The 21,619-nt window shown below is 46.9% G+C and overlaps 1 protein-coding gene across 2 annotated transcripts in view; it reads right to left on the bottom strand.

Moving 5' to 3' along the window:
• Positions 1-21,619, bottom strand: part of PLCG1 (phospholipase C gamma 1) — a 775,517-nt gene that overhangs the window by 101,592 nt on the left and 652,306 nt on the right. The gene's annotated exons all lie outside the window — the stretch shown is intronic.

Raw genomic sequence — 21,619 nt, 5'->3', positions numbered from 1 at the left:
GCGTTGTATGATGGTGTTGAAATTTAGAATTCTTTGTGGACTTGGAGTGGCTACTCCCTTTGATGTGTCTATTATGGCTCCTAGGTATTGTTGTACCTTGCGCGGCAGAATGTTGGATTTTGTAAAGTTGACGGTGAACCCGAGTTTGAAGAGGGTTTGTATGATCTGATTTGTGTGATTTGAGCACTCTATGAACGAATGGGCCTTGATTAGCCAGTCGTCCAAATATGGGAACACATGTATTTGCTGCCTTCTTATGTGTGCAGCGACTACCGCTAGGCATTTGGTAAAGACTCTTGGTGCGGTTGTTAATCCGAAAGGCAGTACCTTGAATTGGTAATGTATTCCTTTGAATACAAACCTTAGGTATTTCCTGTGCGATGGGTGTATTGGTATATGGAAATAAGCGTCCTTGAGGTCTAAAGTTGCCATGTAGTCGTGTAGTTTTAGTAATGGCAATACTTCTTGTAGTGTGACCATGTGGAAGTGGTCCGATTTGATGAAAGTGTTCACTACTCTGAGGTCTAGGATTGGTCTCAGCGTTTTGTCCTTCTTTGGTATCAGAAAGTACAGTGAGTAAACTCCTGTGTTTAGTTGTGTGTTTGGCACTAATTCGATTGCATTCTTTTGCAATAGTGCCTGCACTTCTATCTCCAGGAGATTGGAATGGTGTGTTGTTAAATTTTGTGCTTTTGGTGGTATGTTTGGAGGGAATTGTAGAAATTCTATGCAATAACCATGCTGTATAATTGCTAGAACCCAAGTGTCTGTAGTGATTTCCTCCCATGCTTTGTAATAATGACCTATTCTTCCCCCCACTGGTGTTGTGTGGAGGGGGTGAGTGACATGTGAGTCACTGTTTAGTAGTAGGGGTTTTGGGGCTTTGAAATCTTCCTCTATTTCTAGGGAATTGCCCTCCTCTATATTGTCCCCGAAAACCTCCTCTATACTGTCCCTGGTAACTGGACGGTGGTGCTTGTGAGGTACTGGCTTGTGTGCTCTGACCCCGAAACCCCCCTCGAAAGGGCGTTTTACGGAATGTGCTGTAATTTCCTCTGCTCTGCGGGGAGTAGAGTGCGCCCATGGCTTTGGCAGTGTCCGTATCTTTTTTGAGTTTCTCAATCGCTGTGTCCACTTCTGGACCGAACAGTTCTTTTTCATTAAAAGGCATATTGAGAACTGCTTGTTGAATCTCTGGTTTAAATCCAGACGTTCGGAGCCATGCATGCCTTCTGATAGTTACAGATGTATTAATTGTCCGTGCAGTTGTATCTGCAGCGTCCATGGAGGAGCGGATCTGGTTGTTGGAAATGGCCTGTCCCTCCTCAACCACTTGTTTTGCCCTATTTTGTAAGTCCTTGGGCAGATGTTCAGTGAGATGTTGCATCTCGTCCCAGTGGGCTCTGTCATAGCGCGCAAGTAGTGCCTGGGAGTTCGCGATGCGCCACTGGTTTGCAGCTTGTGCTGCGACTCTTTTACCAGCTGCATCGAACTTGCGGCTTTCTTTATCTGGGGGTGGTGCATCTCCAGATGTGTGAGAGTTGGCCCTCTTCCTAGCTGCTCCTACAACGACAGAGTCTGGTGGCAGCTGTGTAGTGATGAAAGCCGGGTCTGTGGGAGGCGCCTTATACTTTTTTTCCACCCTTGGTGTGATTGCCCTACTTTTGACCGGCTCCTTAAAGATGTCTTTTGCGTGCCGGAGCATACCAGGGAGCATAGGCAGGCTTTGGTACGAGCTGTGGGTGGAGGAGAGTGTGTTGAATACAAAATCATCCTCGACCTGTTCTGAGTGGAGGCTTACGTTGTGAAATTGTGCTGCTCTAGCCACCACTTGAGAATACGCGGTGCTGTCCTCTGGTGGAGATGGCTTCGTAGGGTATGCCTCCGGACTATTATCTGACACTGGGGCGTCGTATAGGTCCCATGCGTCCTGATCTTGGTCACCCTGGCTCATGGTGGTGTGAGCTGGGGAGAGTGATGGAGTTTGTGCTGGTGAGACGTTAATCACGGGCTGAGGAGAGGGTGGTGGGGTAACTCTTTTCACCACTTTTGGTTGTGGTGTCTGTTCAGTCTGGAACTCCAACCTTCTCTTTCTCCTAATAGGGGGAAGGGTGCTTATTTTTCCTGTCCCCTGCTGTATGAAGATACGCTTTTGCGTATGGTCCACATCAGTTGCTTGTAGCTCTTCCTCAAACCTATGCTTTTGCATTTGGGAGGTTAGCGAGTGCTCTTCTGTATAAGAGCCTGGAGCTGGGTCGCTTGCAGTTTGTTTCGGCATCGAAACCTTGTCTGCGTGTTTTTTCGGCTCCGAGGTGACTTTTTTCTTTTTCGGGGCCGAAACCTCTCGGCGTCGATCTGCTTCGGTGCCGCTGTCTCGGCGTCGAGCCGTGTCCACACCGGCATCTCGGTGTCGAGGCTTGTCTCCAGCACTTTCTCGGTCCCGAGAAGGCTGCGTGCCGGTGTCTCGACCGGAGTCGGACGACCTCGGCACTGTTTGGGCCTTTTTCGGTGCCGACGGTCGGTCACCGAATTTATGGGTGGAGCCATGGCCGGATGGCAGTGGCGTCCCCTGGGCCTTGTAAATGTTTCTCTGTGTGGTTTTCGACGTCTTACTCACGGTTTGTGTATCGTCGAATCCTTCGGAGTCTGAGTCTTGGATCGAGAAGGTACCTTCCTCTTCCTGTTCCTCGAACTCCTGTTGGGCTGTCGGTGCGGACGCCATCTGAAGTCTTCTGGCTCGACGGTCTCGGAGTGTTTTTCGGGACCGGAACGCACGACAGGCCTCGCAGGTGTCTTCGCTGTGCTCAGGTGACAGGCACAGGTTGCAGACCAAGTGTTGGTCTGTGTAGGGGTATTTATTGTGGCATTTGGGGCAGAAACGGAACGGGGTCCGTTCCATCGGCGTTCTTCAGCACGCAGTCGGGCCGACCAGGCCCCGACGGGGGATCGAAAAACTACCCCGAAGGGCACCGGAGCTCTTCGATCTTCGATGCGGTGTGGAATCTAAGTACGCCGATCCCGAACGCAACAATACCGACGAAAATCTTCCGAAATTAGCTAATTTTCCGTTCCGAAACTCGGAGCGACAGGAACACGTCCGAACCCGATGGCGGAAAAAAAACAATCGAAGATGGAGTCGACGCCCATGCGCAATGGAGACAAAAGGAGGAGTCACTCGGTCCCGTGACTCGAAAGACTTCTTCGAAGAAAAACAACTTGTAACACTCCGGCCCAACACCAGATGGCGAGCTATTGCAGAACATGCGTATCTACAGCGACAGATGCCATCGAACATATATATATATATACATATATACACACACACACACACAAATAATGTACGTATGTAAATACATTGCATGGACATATTTTCTATCATGCTATCTATTTTTAACTACTTCACTCTCCCGCCTGTCCCCATCAAAAAGGGCATTATGTGCAAGGTCCTCTGCATAGAACACACAGCTCTTTACCAAGCCAACCCAGATGGAATTAAAGCAATGTTCCACTGGTACATCCCAGCAGAAATCTTTTTTCAGCTTGTCTTAATCGGTTATCAGTGCCTATAAAATAGAAGAAGAGATCGTGATGTAGAGCTTTATCACTCATGGCGGCAAGACTGTGGAACTCACTCCCTCATCATCTGACGTGTATTAAATTGCACTATCCCTTTAGAAAAACCTTAAAGACCTGGCTATTCACATTATAGGGTTATCCCTTAGCTTTTGTTTTTTGCAATTCTGTTAATCATCTTCCTGTCTGTGTCATATTACCTACAGAGCCTTGACGCCTACAGGTAATTGCAGCACTCCATAAATCTTGTTCATATCATATCAGTGCATCCCATTAAGGTGAGGAAGGAAGTCTTTGAGAGCCAGATGAACAGCTAGCATCTCCAGATGATTGATATGGAGATGTCTCTGGCTTGGTGTCCAGTGTCTGTGAACAGTTAGATCTTGAGACTGCGCTCCCCAACTCACGAGGAAGGCGTCCACGGTTATAGTTCTCTGTGGAGTTGAGTCAAGGAAAGGCTGTCCTTTGAGGAGATTATTGGCGTTTCACCATTGCAGAGAGTGGTAAGAATGACGGTCAACCAACACTAGATCTTCCCATTGACCCACTGCTTGAGTCCACTGGTGCGCTAAGCACGTTTGCAACGGATGCTTGTTCAGTCTGGTATGAGGTACTATAGGTATGTAGGAAGCGATCATACCTAGTAGTTGCATAACTATCCTTCACTGTTATTTGCTGATGAGGTTGGAACTGGGAAATTAGCACCTGGAAGGATTCAATCTGGGTGTCATTGGGGTAAGTTATTCCCTGGTGTGAGTCAAGGATGGCTTCTAAGTAAGGTTGAATTTGAAGAGGTTGAAGGTAGGATTTGACTGTGTTGATGGTAAAGCCTAGTTGATGAAGTAGGCTTATGGTGGCCTGAGCATGTTGTGAGCACTTTTGACAAGTCACACCTTAGATAAGCCAGTCGTCTACATATGGAAGACGTGTATATTTTGTCTACACACGTGAGCAGCTACTACTGTGAGACATTTGGTGAAGTCTCTGGGGGCCATTGTGGCCCCAAAAGGAAGCACTCTGAATTGGAAATGCTGCCTGTTTATTAGAAATCTGAGCTATCGGAGTTGTGCCAGGTGAATAAGAATGTAGAAAAAGGCATAGTTGATGTTGAATGCAACCATGAAGTCTCCCTGTTGCAACAACAGGATGACAGCTTGCAGAGTAACCCTGTGAAAGTGCTCTGAGAGGATGTATTGATTTAGGGGTCCAAGATCCAAGAGACTGGTATCAGTAACCCATCCTTTTTGGGAATCTGCAAGTAGAGTGAAAAGACTGCTGTGCGGTGCTGGCATTACAGTACTGGTTCTATGGCCCCTTTGGTGAGAAGTGCCTAAACCTCTTCCTTGAGTAACTGTAGATGTAGTGGTGAGAGTTTGTGTTTGTGAGATGGAACGTTTGGAGGTGTGGAACTGAGCTCCAGACAATAATCATGATGGATAATATCCAACACCCACTGGTTAGCGGTAATGTTCCACCAGGAGGGAAGAAACCTCCTTTCTTACCTGTAGGTGTAGTTTTGCAGAATTTTCTGGATTTACGCAGGACCAGTTCTCTGAAGTAGTAGTAGCCCTGCTTCGCTTTCCTCCTTTTTTTCCAACTTCCACCATTTGGTGCTTGGCTCATGCTCTTGTGGTGTCATATGCCCTCCAATAAAGCTTTCCTGTTGGCCGCAATCTTCTGAATCTTTTTTGTTTAAATCACCAGATTTTTAGCCTTATCTTCTGGGGAGGCTGGTGGGTTGCTTGTGAATAGAGAAAATTCTTTAACCTGCAAAACTACACCTACAGGTCTAAGAAACTATTTTGTTTGCAGTGTGAATCTTTTCTGGCTTCACATGCTGTGCATTGATTTTGTAGCAATAATTATTGCTGAGGTGGTTGGGATGAAGTTAAATGTTTTAATACGCTTTGTCCAACATCTGATTCCTTGTCCACTTGAATGTCCATGCAATAACTGTTTGTGAAAGTATGTACAGAGAGCCACCATACAAATATCCTGCAGTGGTATTGTAGGAAGTTGGCTCTGTATGTGCTATTTCAAAGTAAGGAATAGCATGCACAGAGTCCAAGGGTTCCCCTTAGAGGTAAAATAGTGGTAAAAATAGATAATACTAATGCTCTATTTTGTGGTAGTGTGGTCGAGCAGTAGGCTTATCCAAGGAGTAGTGTTAAGCATTTGTTGTACATACACATAGACAATAAATGAGGTACACACACTCAGAGACAAATCCAGCCAATAGGTTTTTGTATAGAAAAATATATTTTCTTAGTTTATTTTAAGAACCACAGGTTCAAATTCTACATGTAATATCTCATTCGAAAGGTATTGCAGGTAAGTACTTTAGGAACTTTAAATCATAAAAATTGCATGTATACTTTTCAAGTTATTCACAAATAGCTGTTTTAAAAGTGGACACAGTGCAATTTTCACAGTTCCTAGGGGAGGTAAGTTTTTGTTAGTTTTACCAGGTAAGTAAGACACTTACAGGGTTCGGTTCTTGGTCCAAGGTAGCCCACCGTTGGGGGTTCAGAGCAACCCCAAAGTCACCACACCAGCAGCTCGGGGCCGGTCAGGTGCAGAGTACAAAGTGGTGCCCAAAACACATAGGCTAGAATGGAGAGAAGGGGGTGCCCCGGTTCCGGTCTGCTTGCAGGTAAGTACCCGCGTCTTCGGAGGGCAGACCAGGGGGGTTTTGTAGGGCACCGGGGGGGACACAAGTCCACACAGAAATTTCACCCTCAGCAGCGCGGGGGCGGCCGGGTGCAGTGTAGGAACAGGCGTCGGGTTCGCAATGTTAGTCTATGAGAGATCTCGGGATCTCTTCAGCGCTGCAGGCAGGCAAGGGGGGGATTCCTCGGGGAAACCTCCACTTGGGTAAGGGAGAGGGACTCCTGGGGGTCACTTCTCCAGTGAAAGTCCGGTCCTTTAGGTCCTGGAGGCTGCGGGTGCAGGGTCTCTCCCAGGCGTCGGGACTTTAGGTTCAAAGAGTCGCGGTCAGGGGAAGCCTCGGGATTCCCTCTGCAGGCGGCGCTGCGGGAGCTCAGGGGGGACAGGTTTTGGTACTCACAGTATCAGAGTAGTCCTGGGGTCCCTCCTGAGGTGTTGGATCGCCACCAGCCGAGTCGGGGTCGCCGGGTGCAGTGTTGCAAGTCTCACGCTTCTTGCGGGGAGCTTGCAGGGTTCTTTAAAGCTGCTGGAAACAAAGTTGCAGCTTTTCTTGGAGCAGGTCCGCTGTCCTCGGGAGTTTCTTGTCTTTTCGAAGCAGGGGCAGTCCTCAGAGGATGTCGAGGTCGCTGGTCCCTTTGGAAGGCGTCGCTGGAGCAGGATCTTTGGAAGGCAGGAGACAGGCCGGTGAGTTTCTGGAGCCAAGGCAGTTGTTGTCTTCTGGTCTTCCGCTGCAGGGGTTTTCAGCTGGGCAGTCCTTCTTCTTGTAGTTGCAGGAATCTAATTTTCTAGGGTTCAGGGTAGCCCTTAAATACTAAATTTAAGGGCGTGTTTAGGTCTGGGGGGTTAGTAGCCAATGGCTACTAGCCCTGAGGGTGGGTACACCCTCTTTGTGCCTCCTCCCAAGGGGAGGGGGTCACAATCCTAACCCTATTGGGGGAATCCTCCATCTGCAAGATGGAGGATTTCTAAAAGTTAGAGTCACTTCAGCTCAGGACACCCTAGGGGCTGTCCTGACTGGCCAGTGACTCCTCCTTGTTTTTCTCATTATTTTCTCCGGTCTTGCCGCCAAAAGTGGGGCCTGGCCGGAGGGGGCGGCCAACTCCACTAGCTGGAGTGTCCTGCTGGGTTGGCACAAAGGAGGTGAGCCTTTGAGGCTCACCGCCAGGTGTGACAATTCCTGCCTGGGGGAGGTGTTAGCATCTCCACCCAGTGCAGGCTTTGTTACTGGCCTCAGAGTGACAAAGGCACTCTCCCCATGGGGCCAGCAACATGTCTCGGTTTGTGGCAGGCTGCTAGAACTAGTCAGCCTACACAGATAGTCGGTTAAGTTTCAGGGGGCACCTCTAAGGTGCCCTCTGGGGTGTATTTTACAATAAAATGTACACTGGCATCAGTGTGCATTTATTGTGCTGAGAAGTTTGATATCAAACTTCCCAGTTTTCAGTGTAGCCATTATGGTGCTGTGGAGTTCGTGTAAAACAGACTCCCAGACCATATACTCTTATGGCTACCCTGCACTTACAATGTCTAAGGTTTTGCTTAGACACTGTAGGGGCACAGTGCTCATGCACTGGTACCCTCACCTATGGTATAGTGCACCCTGCCTTAGGGCTGTAAGGCCTGCTAGAGGGGTGTCTTATCTATACTGCATAGGCAGTGAGAGGCTGGCATGGCACCCTGAGGGGAGTGCCATGTCGACTTACTCATTTTGTTCTCACTAGCACACACAGGCTTGTAAGCAGTGTGGCTGTGCTGAGTGAGGGGTCTCTAGGGTGGCATAATGCATGCTGCAGCCCTTAGAGACCTTCCCTGGCATCAGGGCCCTTGGTACCAGAGGTACCAGTTACAAGGGACTTATCTGGATGCCAGGGTGTGCCAATTGTGGGATCAATGGTACATTTTAGGTGAAAGAACACTGGTGCTGGGGCCTGGTTAGCAGGGTCCCAGCACACTTCTCAGTCAAGTCAGCATCAGTATCAGGCAAAAAGTGGGGGGTAACTGCAACAGGGAGCCATTTCTTTACAGGTATGTTCGCTGGAAAGGCTATTATTGCTCCTTTTTTGCACATTGAATGCGGTTTTGGATTATAGTTTAATGATGCTCCTGCACTTGCGTGACAAAATTGAACTGTTTGAGAAATCCATTTTGCAATTGTTCCTTTGGTGACTGGTTTACCCTTATTATTTTGTTCAAAGGATGCAAATGACTGTTTTGTTTTCCTGATTGCTTTTGTTCTACCTATATAGTACATGATTGTTCTTCTAGAATCCGTGTGTAGCACTCTTTCTGCATCTCTTTCTGTTTTTGGAAAAACATGGGACTTGTGTTGACTGATTTATGTGAAAAGTTGAAATTATTTTTGGTAGAAAATGTGGGTCTGTCCTCATGACTAGACCTTTCCTTGAGAACTTGTAAATAAGGCTCTTGAATAGCAAGAGCTTGGAACTTGCTCACTCTGTGCAGGGATGTCAATGCTATTAGAAAGGCTGTTTTTAGTGTTTGTATTTTTTAAAGATGCTTTGCGAAGAGGTTCAAAGGGTTTTCCCCATCAGTTGTGTTAAAAACAAGTTTAAGTTCCATGTTGGTGCAGGTGCTCTTCAGGGTGGTGCTATTCTTTTAAGTCCCGCTTAGAATCTTGAAATTACAGTAGAAGTAATGAGACGTCTTCCAAAATGTACTCTTGTGTAAGCCAGCAGTCTGAATAAGATAAATAAAAGATGATCTTTATCCACATTCAATTTCTTATAACAAAACAGTATGGCAGTATGGGGATAAGGTGTACTATGTGTAACTGAAGTGATAAGAAGCGGTTGAGGACAGGTGAGGACTGTGTTTTATAATGTAGGGTGAGACGAAGAGGTCCAAGAATATATGCTATTAGTTCTATCAGGGTAGCAGTCTGTTAATGGTGATGCTATTTACTCATCAAGCATGTTTGTTGAAATTGGGGTTATATGGTAGGACTTTGCTGTCTGGTCTATCTAACGTGCGTTGATGGAGTGTCCTGTTTGCATTTGTTGAGTTCCCTCTGTATCGGAGGTATCGGGGGAAAAGCATTTGCAAATATCCATGACCAACTTATCGACAGGGCATTCCCTATTGCTTGATGGTGTAGACGTCTGGGAGCAAAGATTTGTCATTTTGTGTTTATTAGTGTTTCGAAGAGATCTATTTTGGTGTGCCCCAATGTTTGAAGATTCTTTTTTTTTTTTTTTTTAACACTGACACTCGTGGGTAGTTGATGATTGTATGCTTAGTCTGACTGCTTGGACATTATCCTTTCCTGAAGGATGAACTGCTGACAGGTAACTCTGTCTCTGAATTACCCACTTCCAATTTAGTGTGCTGGTTTTTATATGGAAAATAACGGAGTTCCCCCTTGTTTGTTGATATAAAACACTGCTGTATTATTGTTTGTTTGTATCAGTATTGATTTTCCCCAACGCTCTTTCTGAAAGGCTTTTAAGGGTAGGAACACTTTCTTTAATTCTAGTAAAATGATGTGTTGTACTGCCTCGTGATCCGACCATACACCTCTTACTTAGAGTGATCTCATATGTGCTCCCCAACTCATATGTGAGGCATTCATAGAAATGGTCACTGTAGGAGTCGGTTGTGTAAAAGGTCTTGCTGCTAACTGTGCTCTGTTCCACCATGCCATCTCTTCATTTTTTTGCCTGACGACCTCTTGATCTTCCCAGCTTTCTGTCACTTGTGTCTATTGGTTTGTAGCCACTCTTGAATTGGCCTCAAATGAAGCCTTACATATGGAGTGAGCAGGATATATGAGGCCATCTTCCCAAGGATTTTTCCCACAGTCCTCAATGTCAGAGACTGTCCCTTCTGGTAAAGGCGAGCTTCTTGAAGTATTGATGCTCCCCTCTTTTCGCAAGGATACGCCGTCTCCTCAACTGTGTTCAATCTTGCCCTCAGAGGCAAATATGAGATTTCCTCAGAGGACAAACTAATTGCGAAAGTATTTGCAATCAGTCTGCCCTCAGAGGCAATCTCATATTCTTGCTTCTTGAATTCTTATGGGAGATGTTTGGAGGATTTCTCCATCTCATCCCAGTGGACACAGCTGGATAGGAAGCCAAAGGAGTTGGCGATCCTCCAGTGGTTGGCAGACTGGGAAGCCACCCTCTTACCCATGACATCTATCTTCTTGCTTTCTTTATCAGATGTTTGTACATTTTCCCATGTCATTGCGGTGGTGACCACTCAAGAGTCCAGTGGTAGCTGACCCTTTATGTACATAGGATCGGTAGAGGATGGTTTGTATTTCTCATCAACTCTTGGTGTCATGACAAGGGCCTTAACTAGTATCAGGTGTGTGTCTGAGCATGCTTTTGAGCATCAGCAGGTTTTGCCCAGCGCTTTGGTTAAAGGAAAAGGTTTCAAATAAATAAAAAAAAACATCCTCTAGTGGTTCGATGTGGAGCTGAACCTTGGGAAAAGGAGGAGCCTTACCTATGTGGTGGTGTCACCTGGAGGAGAAGGTTTGGCCCGATACAGATCTGTGTCTGCAGGTAGGTCTGCATCATAGGTGTCCCATAGGTGATTGTCTGAATGATGTTCATCCTCCTCTGTCTCCCCCTCGAAAGAGTGGATGGAGCCCTCTGGAGAAAATGGTGCTTGTGCAGGAGGTGAAGGCCCTGGGGAGTGTTTGCGTGGTGCGACAGGTGGTGGGCTTAAAAAAGCTGGGCTTAACCGCCTCTTGGAGGGTTGTGTTTCGGCATAATGAGGCCTTGCCAGAATACGACCTGTGTCCAGGTGTATGGTGTTTCTGCCTAGTGTCTATTTCTTCCTGCAACAGTTGGAGCACGGGTTCCACTGGTTCGCATTCGAGCGTCTGTTTGGAGAAGGAATAGGATTTTTGTCTGAAGATGCCACTTTCGGCACCAAGGTGGAGCAGTGTTTGGGCACTGGTGCTCTCAGCTTCAAGGGTCGGCTCGACTTGGATGAGAGAGAAGTCAGCCTTGGAGCGCCAGTCTTTTGCTGATCTTTGGGAGCCAAGCAGGAGCTGGGCTGTCCAATGCAGCTGCTTGGTGTGGACCATTGTCCAAAGGCAGTGGTGGCCCATGTGAAGGCTTTGTCCCAAAGTGTCGCCTATCCTGTTGCAACTGACCAATTTGCAGAGGTTGCAGCTAGGACAGAGGGGGAACAGTACTCACTGCTTGACCGAGTGGAAGGTCCTGCATCTGTAACTCAGAGCTCCAGCTGTGTTCATGCGAAAAGGTGCCCTCAGCTGATGCTTCCTCCTAGACGAGAGCCTCTTGTTGAAGGTCCTCAGCTCCGATGTGTCTTCTGTGCTATGGCAGGACACCTTGAGTCCTCGAGCTTGTCAGTCATGCAGCGTCTTATTAGAACGAAAAGACTTGCAGGTCTTGCAAGTAGCTTTCGGATGTTACGGAGAGAGGCACAAGTTATATACCTGATGTAGGTCAGTGCATGGAAACTTGGAAGGGCAGCAAGGGCAGCAAGGGCAGAAATGGAAGAGCATCCGTTCCATCAACAGATGGACATGGTATGAACAGGACACAGGACCCGAGATCAATTTGAGGCACCACGACGAGGTCAAGGAAAGACCAACGGGGATCTAGAAATAACCATGATCGAAACAATTCCGACGTTAGGCCCTAAGTGCTACGAAACTACCATGTCGAAAACAGCAGAAGAGCACATGCCCGAGACAGTGGAAGAAAACAATCTAACAATGGAACCGATGACTAAGCACATTACCAGCAAGAAGAGGAGTCAACATACCTCGTGACTCGAAAGACTTTCTTAGAAGAAAAACAACTTGTACACATCCAAGCCCAACACTAGATTGCGGGATTATGCTAAGCATGTGGATCTGCAGCCACACATGCCTCAAACAAATGGTTTTGGGACCCAGAACTGAGCCCCTCTCCATTATTGCCTGTTTTTTTGATGTAACGTTGACTGAAGTGCACTGAGTTCCTGCTAACCAGGTCCCCAGTGGCAGTGTTTGTTCTCTATAAACAAGATCACTAGTCACCTTTAGCACCTTTTTAAAGATCCTAGTGTAGGAAAGCACCTTTTTTTTTAGCATGGTTATCCCCCACTTTATGCCTGATATCTCATGTAATTTAGGCTGAAGGTGCACTGGGTTTCTGCTAACCAAATCCCCAGTGCCACATCTCTTTCCTCAAAACTGCACAGTTGTTTCCCCAAATGGCGAAACCTTTATCACCCTTCTCCAGGTCCCTAGTAAATTATAGCCCTGCTACCTAGGGCATGGGGTACTAAAGAGGGTCCCCAAGAGCTGCAGCACGAATTGTGCCACCATAAGGGACCCTTCACCAAGCACATGACAGGCTGCCATTGCAGGTAGCGTGTCTTGGTGCAGACAAAAGTGAAAACATGACATGGCACACAGCCTGTGTGCCATGTCTCCTAACACTGCATATAATACATGAAAGTCGCCCCTATAGTAGACCTTACAGCCCTGAATGAGGATGCATGATATTACATCTGAGGGCTTAGATGCAAGAGCAGATATGCCCCTGCTTTGTCTTTGTCGATTCTCAGTTGCAGTACGTTTCCAGGGAAGCCATTTTAAATGCATGTGCTGGACACTGGTCACTACAAATATATCCCAGCTACATGATGACTTCCATCAACATAGGAAGGTTTGGTATCAAACATCTCAGATTAATAAACCCTCACTGATGCCAGTGAGAGATTTATCAATAACTGCACCCAGAGACCACCTAAGGGGTGCCCCCGAAACAAACCAGGTAATAGTGGGTTGACTGACTGGTCCTGATCAGTTCAACCACCATAGACGTGTTTCTGGCCCCCCCAAGCTGAGAGCCAGCAGTCTTGAGGGCCACAGACAAAAGCCTGCACTGGGTGGGGTGTTATCACCTCACCCAGGTAGGATGGACATTCCAGGGTAGGAAGCTTCAAAGGCCTAGCCACTTTTGTAATGTGACCCAGGTCTCTCCAGATGGTGGAGATGACCGACCGCCCCTATATTGACCCCACTTTTGGCAGAAGCACACAGGCAGAATAATTAGGCAGATTAGGAGGTGTTCCCACTTCATGCCAGTGCCACCCCTAAGGTGGATGAGCTGAAGTGGACACTACTTTTTAAATTCCTCCATCTTGTTTGGAAGGTATTAGGCCACTAGGGTTAGGGGTATGCCCACTTCCCAGCAAAAGTGATCATAGAAAGGGTGTAGTCAACCTAAATGTGGGCAGCCCATTAGTTACCACCTGGCACTCCCTGTAACGTCCCTAAATTGAGTATTTAGGTGACATCCATGAATCCTAGAACTCGGATCCTGACAAAGTAAGAAGCAAAGGACAAAGAAGCGGAAAATAAGACGCAGCTACCTTGGAACCAGACCCACTGGCCTGCCTGCGGACCTTGACCGACTCTTCCCTAAAGGACAACTCGTCCTGCAGCTGAGCCTCCAAGAAACCCAGGAGGACTGCCTGCCTTCCATAAAGACTTAATACTCCCATGAGCAGTGGCTCTGCTCTGCAGTAAAGTCTGAAGAAAGGACTCTGCAGCCTCTGAAACAGCAAAGACCTGACACCTGAAGTGACCTCTGCACTGGACGTCCACGATCTGAGGTGAAGCCAACCAACGGTGCCAACAAGGTTCCCAAGTTGTCCAGAGTCTGAGTCCAGTGTGGTGTCACTGATCTTGCACTCCTCCAACTCGCCTGCAATCCTTGCAAACAGGCCCCCTCTCCCACAGCCTTTTGGTGAGAGAAAACCCAACACCTCCAGCAACTCCTGCCCTTATCGCCCCTGACCCCATCTGAGGTTGGTCACGGATGCCAACGACGTCCCCTAACTTCACTGAGCTTGATTCCACTGTGGTCCAACCCCCCCGTCGACGCCAGAAGCCTCAAAAAGCAGGACCTCCTGACCCCAAGTGCTCCCAGACTAAGAAACCCAACATCTGAGGACACCCCTGCATCTGTCGCCCATGGGCCCTGGAGAAAAGGCCCAAAGGTGCACCTACATCCCCAAGCACCCAAAGTCTACAACCTACCCGTTTGTTGTTACCAACTAGCTCCCTAGTCAGAGCCTGCAGCCTGTCTTCACAAGGACCAACTCCGATAGGAATCCATTGGGCACCTGCCACCTTACTGCACCCGGCAGCCCCAGTGCTGCCTGGAGTGACCTGCTGGTTTAGTTCTGATCAGTGCCCAGTACTTACTTTATATGCCTGAGACTGACCTTGAAAGTCGTTGTTAACCCTGTGTTTGCTGAACATTGTTTTCCTCTTTTGTCAACATTGAAGAACTCAGAGAATTGCAAGTGTTTATTTTTGAAACTGAAACGTATTTATGCTTGAAAAGTGCTTACCTGATTACGTAGTTCTTAGGTTTGAAACAAATATAAAAAGAAGTGTTATTTTTCTAATTTGGTCATGGATTTATTCTTTGAATGTTTACCTCATTTATGGCCTCTGTGAGTACAACAAATGCTTAGCACTATCCTCTGTTAAGCCTAACTGCTCGCCCACACTACCACAAAATAGAGCATTAGTCCTATCTACTTTCACCTCTGCAACCCAACTGGGAATCCACTGGACTCCCAGAATGGTGGTGTTCTTTTTACTGCACCATATAGAGAACCAGCTCCTGAGGTGACCTTTTGGCGTGGCCTTGGACCCTGCCCCACACTCATCTTATGTCCTAGAGAACAGTCCTGTAAGTCGCTGTGAAGTGCCCGAATGCAGTACATTGAAAATGTCACTTACCCAGTGTACATCTGTTCGTGGCATCAGTCGCTGTAGATTCGCATGTTTTGCATAGCTCGCCATCTGGTGTTGGGTCGGAGTGTTACAAGTTGTTTTTCTTCGAAGAAGTCTTTCGAGTCACGGGACCGAGTGACTCCTCCTTTTGTCTCCATTGCGCATGGGCGTCGACTCCATCTTCAATTGTTTTTCCCCGCAGAGGGTGAGGTAGGAGTTGTATTGTAGTAATAGTGCCCATGCAATGGAGTGACTAAGTATGTACCTATTTAAGGTTAAAATAATATATATACAAATAGTTGAAGGTACCTTCCGAACTGCTACAGGCTCCCGGGGAGGCGGGTGGGCACATGCGAATCTACAGCGACTGATGCTACGAACAGATGTACACTGGGTAAGTGACATTTTCAGTTCGATGGCATCTGTCGCTGTAGATACGCATGTTTTGCATAGACTAGTAAGCAGTTATCTCCCCAAAGCGGTGGCTCAGCCTGTAGGAGTGGGAGTAGTCTGAAACAATGTTCTTAATACGGCTTGACCTACTGTGGCTTGTTGTGCGGATAACACGTCTACACAGTAGTGCTTGGTGAATGTGTGAGGCGTAGACCATGTGGCTGCCTTACATATTTCTTGCATTGGGATGTTTCCTAGAAAGGCCATGGTAGCACCTTTCTTTCTGGTTGAGTGTGCCCTTGGTGTAATGGGCAGTTGTCGTTTAGCTTTAAGGTAGCAGATTTGGATGCATTTAACTATCCATCTGGCTATACCTTGTTTTGATATTGGGTTTCCTGCATGAGGTTTTTGGAATGCAATAAATAGCTGTTTAGTTTTCCTGATGCTCTTTGTTCTGTCAATGTAATACATTAATGCTCTTTTGACATCTAAAGTATGTAGTGCCCTCTCAGCTACGGAATCTGGCTGTGGGAAGAACACTGGAAGTTCCACTGTTTGATTTAGATGGAACGGTGAAATAACTTTTGGTAGAAATTTAGGATTAGTCCTTAGGACGACCTTATTTTTGTGTAGTTGTATAAAAGGTTCTTGTATTGTAAACGCCTGAATCTCGCTTACTCTTCTTAGAGAGGTAATGGCGATGAGAAATGCAACCTTCCATGTTAGGAACTGTATTTCGCAGGAGTGCATGGGTTCAAAAGGTGGACCCATAAGTCTAGTTAAGACAACATTTAGGTTCCATGAAGGAACAGGTGGTGTTCTTGGTGGAATAATTCTTTTAAGGCCCTCCATGAATGCTTTAATGACTGGTATCCTATATAGGGAAGTTGAATAGGTAGGCTGCAGGTATGCAGATATTGCTGCAAGGTGTATTTTAATGGAAGAGAAAGCTAGGTTAGATTTTTGTAAGTGAAGCAAGTAACCCACTACATGTTTTGGGGTTGCGTGTATTGGTTGGATTTGATTAATATGGCAGTAGCAAACAAACCTCTTCCATTTACTGGCATAGCAGTGCCTGGTGGATGGCCTTCTGGCTTGCTTTATGACTTCCATACATTCTTGGGTAAGTTGTAAGTGTCCGAATTCTAGGATTTCAGGAGCCAGATTGCTAGATTCAGCGATGCTGGATCTGGGTGTCTGATCGTTTGGTTGTGTTGTGTTAACAGATCCGGCCTGTTGGGCAGTTTGATGTGGGGTACTACTGATAGGTCTAGCAGCGTTGTTTACCAGGGTTGCCTTGCCCAAGTTGGTGCTATTAATATGAGTTTGAGTTTGTTTTGACTGAGTTTGTTTACCAGATAAGGAAGGAGAGGGAGAGGAGGAAAAGCGTAGGCAAATATCCCTGACCAGTTGATCCATAGGGCATTGCCGTGGGACTGCCTGTGTGGGTATCTGGATGCGAAGTTTTGGCATTGTGCGTTCTCTTTTGTCGCAAACAAGTCTATTTGAGGTGTTCCCCAGAGCGTGAAGTAAGTGTTCAGAATTTGGGGGTGAATTTCCCATTCGTGGACCTGTTGGTGATCTCGAGAGAGATTGTCTGCGAGTTGATTCTGAATTCCTGGGATAAATTGTGCTATTAGGCGAATTTGGTTGTGAATTGCCCAACGCCATATCTTTTGTGCCAGCAGGCTCAATTGCGTTGAGTGCGTCCCCCCTTGTTTGTTTAGATAATACATTGTTGTCATGTTGTCTGTTTTGACGAGAATGTATTTGTGAACTATTATTGGTTGAAAAGCCTTTAGTGCTTGAAAAACTGCTAGCAGTTCTAGGTGATTTATATGCAGTTTTGTTTGATGTACTTTCCATTGTCCTTGTATGCTGTGTTGATCGAGGTGTGCTCCCCACCCTGTCATGGAAGCATCTGTTGTTATTACGTATTGTGGCACTGGGTCTTGGAAAGGCCGCCCTTTGTTTAAATTTATATTGTTCCACCATAGAAGCGAGAGGTAAGTTTGGCGGTCTATTAACACCAGATCTGTAAGGTGACCCTGTGCTTGTGACCACTGTGATGCTAGGCACTGTTGTAAGGGCCTCATGTGCAGTCTTGCGTTTGGGACAATGGCTATGCATGAAGACATCATGCCTAGGAGTTGTAATATCATCTTTGCTTTTATCTTTTGTGTTGGATACATGCGTTGTATGATGTTGTTGAAATTTTGAATTCTTTGTGGACTTGGAGTGGCTACTCCTATTGTTGTGTTTATTATGGCTCCTAGGTATTGTTGTACCTTGCGCGGCAGAATGTTGGATTTTGCGAAGTTGACTGTGAACCCTAGTTTGTAGAGGGTTTGTATGATTTGATTTGTGTGGTGTGAGCACGTTATTAACGAATGGGTCTTGATTTGCCAGTCGTCTAGATACGGGAATACATGTATTTGCTGCCTTCTGATGTGTGCAGCGACTACTGCTAGACATTTGGTAAAGACTCTTGGTGCGGTTGTTAAACAGAAAGGCAGTACCTTGAATTGGTAGTGTATTCCTTTGAATACAAACCTTAGGTATTTCCTGTGCGATGGATGTATTGGTATATGGAAATACGCGTACTTGAGGTCTAATGTTGTCATGTAGTCGTGTAGTTTCAGCAATGGTAACACTTCTTGTAGTGTGACCATGTGAAAGTGGTCTGATTTGATGTATGTGTTTAGTATTCTTAGGTCTAGGATTGGTCTTAGCGTTTTGTCCTTCTTCGGTATTAAGAAGTACAGTGAATAAACTCCTGTGTTTATTTGTGTGTTTGGTACTAACTCGATTGCGTTCTTTTGCAATAGTGCTTGAACTTCTATCTCCAGGAGCTCGGAATGATGTTTTGATACATTTTGTGCTCTTGGTGGTATGTTTGGAGGGAATTGTAGAAATTCTATGCAATAACCATTTTGGATAATTGCTAGAACCCAAGTGTTTGTAGTGATTTCCTCCCATGCTTTGTAATAATGACCTATTCTTCCCCCCACTGGTGTTGTGTGGAGGGGGTGAGTGACATGTGAGTCACTGCTTAGTTGTAGGGGTTTTGGGGCTTTGAAATTTTCCCCTATTCCTAGGGAATTGCCCTCCTCTATATTGGCCCCGAAAGCCTCCCCTGTACTGTCCCTGGTAACTGGATGGTGTTGCCTGTGAGGTGCTGGCTTGTGTGGCCTGACCCCGAAACCCCCCTCTAAAGGGTGTTTTGCGGAAGGTGCTGTAATTTCCTCTGCTCTGCGGGGAGTAGAGTGCGCCCATGGCTTTAGCAGTGTCCGTGTCCTTTTTACGTTTCTCAATCGCCGTGTCCACTTCTGGACCGAACAGTTCTTTTTCGTTGAATGGCATATTGAGAACTGCCTGCTGAATCTCTGGTTTAAACCCAGACGTTCGTAGCCATGCATGCCTTCTGATGGTCACAGATGTATTTATTGTTCTTGCAGCTGTGTCTGCTGCATCCATGGAGGAGCATATCTGGTTGTTTGAAATGTTCTGTCCTTCTTCAACCACTTGCTTTGCCCTCTTTTGTAGGTCTTTGGGTAGATGTTCAATGAGATGTTGCATCTCATCCCAATGGGCTCTGTCATAGCGCGCAAGAAGTGCCTGTGAGTTAGCGATGCGCCACTGGTTTGCAACTTGTGCTGCGACTCTCTTTCCAGCTGCATCGAACTTGCGGCTTTCCATATCTGGGGGTGGTGCGTCCCCAGATGTGTGGGAGTTGGCCCTTTTCCTAGCTGCTCCTACAACGACAGAATCTGGTGGCAGCTGCGAAGTTATGAAAATAGGGTCTGTAGGAGGCGCTTTATACTTTTTTTCCACCCTTGGTGTGATTGCCCTACTTTTGACCGGCTCCTTAAAGATGTATTTTGCGTGCCGAAGCATACCAGGGAGCATAGGCAGGCTTTGGTAGGAGCTGTGGGTGGCAGAGAGGGTGTTGAATAGAAAGTCATCCTCGACTTGTTCTGAGTGGAGGCTTACATTGTGGAATTGTGCTGCTTTAGTCACCACCTGAGAATATGCAGTACTGTCTTCTGGTGGTGATGGCTTTGTAGGGTATGCCTCCGGACTGTTATCTGACACAGGGGCGTCGTATAAGTCCCATGCGTCCTGATCCTGGTCACCTTGGCTCATGGTGGTGTGAGCCGGGGAATGTGATGGTGTTTGTGCTGGCGAGACGTGAATCATAGGTGGAGGAGAGGGTGGCGGAGTAACCCTTTTCACCATTTTTGTTTGTGGTGTTTGGTCAGTTTGAAATTCCAGTCTTCTCTTTCTCCTAATAGGGGGAAGGGTGCTTATCTTTCCTGTCCCCTGCTGTATAAAAATAAGTTTCTGCGTATGGTCTACATCGGTGGATTGCAGGTCTTCCTCAAACCTATGCTTTCGCATTTGGGAGGTCATTGATTGCTCTTCGGTATAAGAGCCTGAAACTGGGTTGGTTGCAGGTTGATTCGGCACCGAAACCCTGTCTGCATCTTTTTTCGGCTCCGAGGTGGCTTTTTTCTTTTTCGGAGTCGAAACATCTCGGCGTCGATCTTCATCGGTGCCGCTGTCTCGGCGTCGAGCCGTGTCTACACCGCTATCTCGGTGTCGATGTATGTCTCCAGCACTTTCTCGGTCCCGAGAAGGCTGCGTGCCGGTGTCTCGACCGGAGTCGGACGGTCTCGGCACTGATTGGGCCTTTTTCGGTGCCGACAGTCGGTCACCAAATTTATGGGTGGAGCCATGGCCTGGTGGCAGTGGCGTCCCCTGGGCCTTGACAATCTTCTTATGAGTGGTTTTCGACGTCTTACTCACGGTTCGTTGATCGTCGAATTCCTCGGAGTCCGATTCGTGTATCGAAAAGGTTTCTTCCTCTTCCTGTACCTCGAACTCTCGGTGCGCTGTCGGCGTGGACGCCATTTGAAGTCTTCTGGCTCGACGGTCTCGGAGTGTTTTTCGGGACCGGAACGCACGACAGGCCTCGCAAGTGTCTTCACTGTGCTCAGGTGACAGGCACAGGTTACAGACCAAGTGTTGGTCTGAATAGGGGTATTTTTTGTGGCATTTGGGACAGAAACGGAACGGGGTCCGTTCCATCGGCGTTCTTCTACACGCGGTCGGGCCGAGCAGGCCCCGACGGGGATCGAAAACTACCCCGAAGGGCTCCGGAGCTCTTCGATCTTCGATGCGGTGTTGATTCTAACTACGCCGATCCCGAAAGCAACAATACCGACGAAAATCTTCCGAAATTTAGCTGTTTTTCCGTTCCGAAACTCGGAGCGACAGGAACACGTCCGAACCCGATGGCGGAAAAAAAAAACAATCGAAGATGGAGTCGACGCCCATGCGCAATGGAGACAAAAGGAGGAGTCACTCGGTCCCGTGACTCGAAAGACTTCTTCGAAGAAAAACAACTTGTAACACTCCGACCCAACACCAGATGGCGAGCTATGCAAAACATGCGTATCTACAGCGACAGATGCCATCGAACATTTTCCCTCCATTGGATAACATTATTGCACCCAAAAATAGCACTGTCAACGTTTGAAAACTGAGGTTTAGCCTCAGTCCTGTGTAGCAATGCTATGGATAGGCTCCTGCAAATCAATACCAACACAGCTCTACTGTGACCAATACTAAGAATTCACCACTGCATGACAACCCAACAAGGACACATTTTAACCCCTATATATTTTACCCAAATCCTCTGACAAGCCAATAACTGCACCACTGTTAAAAAGTCACAGCTTACAATCTACAGGAGACTGAACTCACATTTTCCAAGGGTAGGTTGGAAACTCCACTAATTCAACCAAACCATGAGAGGCAATGAGAATCTACAGCTTTAAATTCACCCCAATCCTAACATAGTTGGCCACATTACATTACACTTTTTTTCTCCCCCAAATCAAAAAATTAACCCCATCTCTACTGCAAGTATTAAACATATTTCATGACCAATTCCCAAACTCAATCTGCAACTCACTACGTTCAGTCTCCTAGACCTTGTAAATAGCCAGAGCTATCCTTTTTTGGCTGTTGGTGAACTGGGGGGTAATTTGGATGCTCTGCATGGCTCACAAAAGCCATCATGTAGGAACCAACCATTATAATAAATAAATGAATAAATAAATATATTAAATATCCTTGAGTGCCAGTGCAGCTGCCTTAGAAAGTGTAGGAAAGCGTCCCCACTTTTTGCCTGGTATCTGATGCAATTTTGACTGAAAGTGCACTGGGTTCCTGCTA

The sequence above is a fragment of the Pleurodeles waltl genome, chromosome 7, assembly GCF_031143425.1.
Source record: "Pleurodeles waltl isolate 20211129_DDA chromosome 7, aPleWal1.hap1.20221129, whole genome shotgun sequence".
NCBI classification, from domain to species: Eukaryota; Metazoa; Chordata; class Amphibia; order Caudata; family Salamandridae; genus Pleurodeles; species Pleurodeles waltl.
The sequence above is the reverse complement of the archived record's forward strand: the minus strand, read 5'-3'. Positions and strand labels throughout refer to the sequence as shown.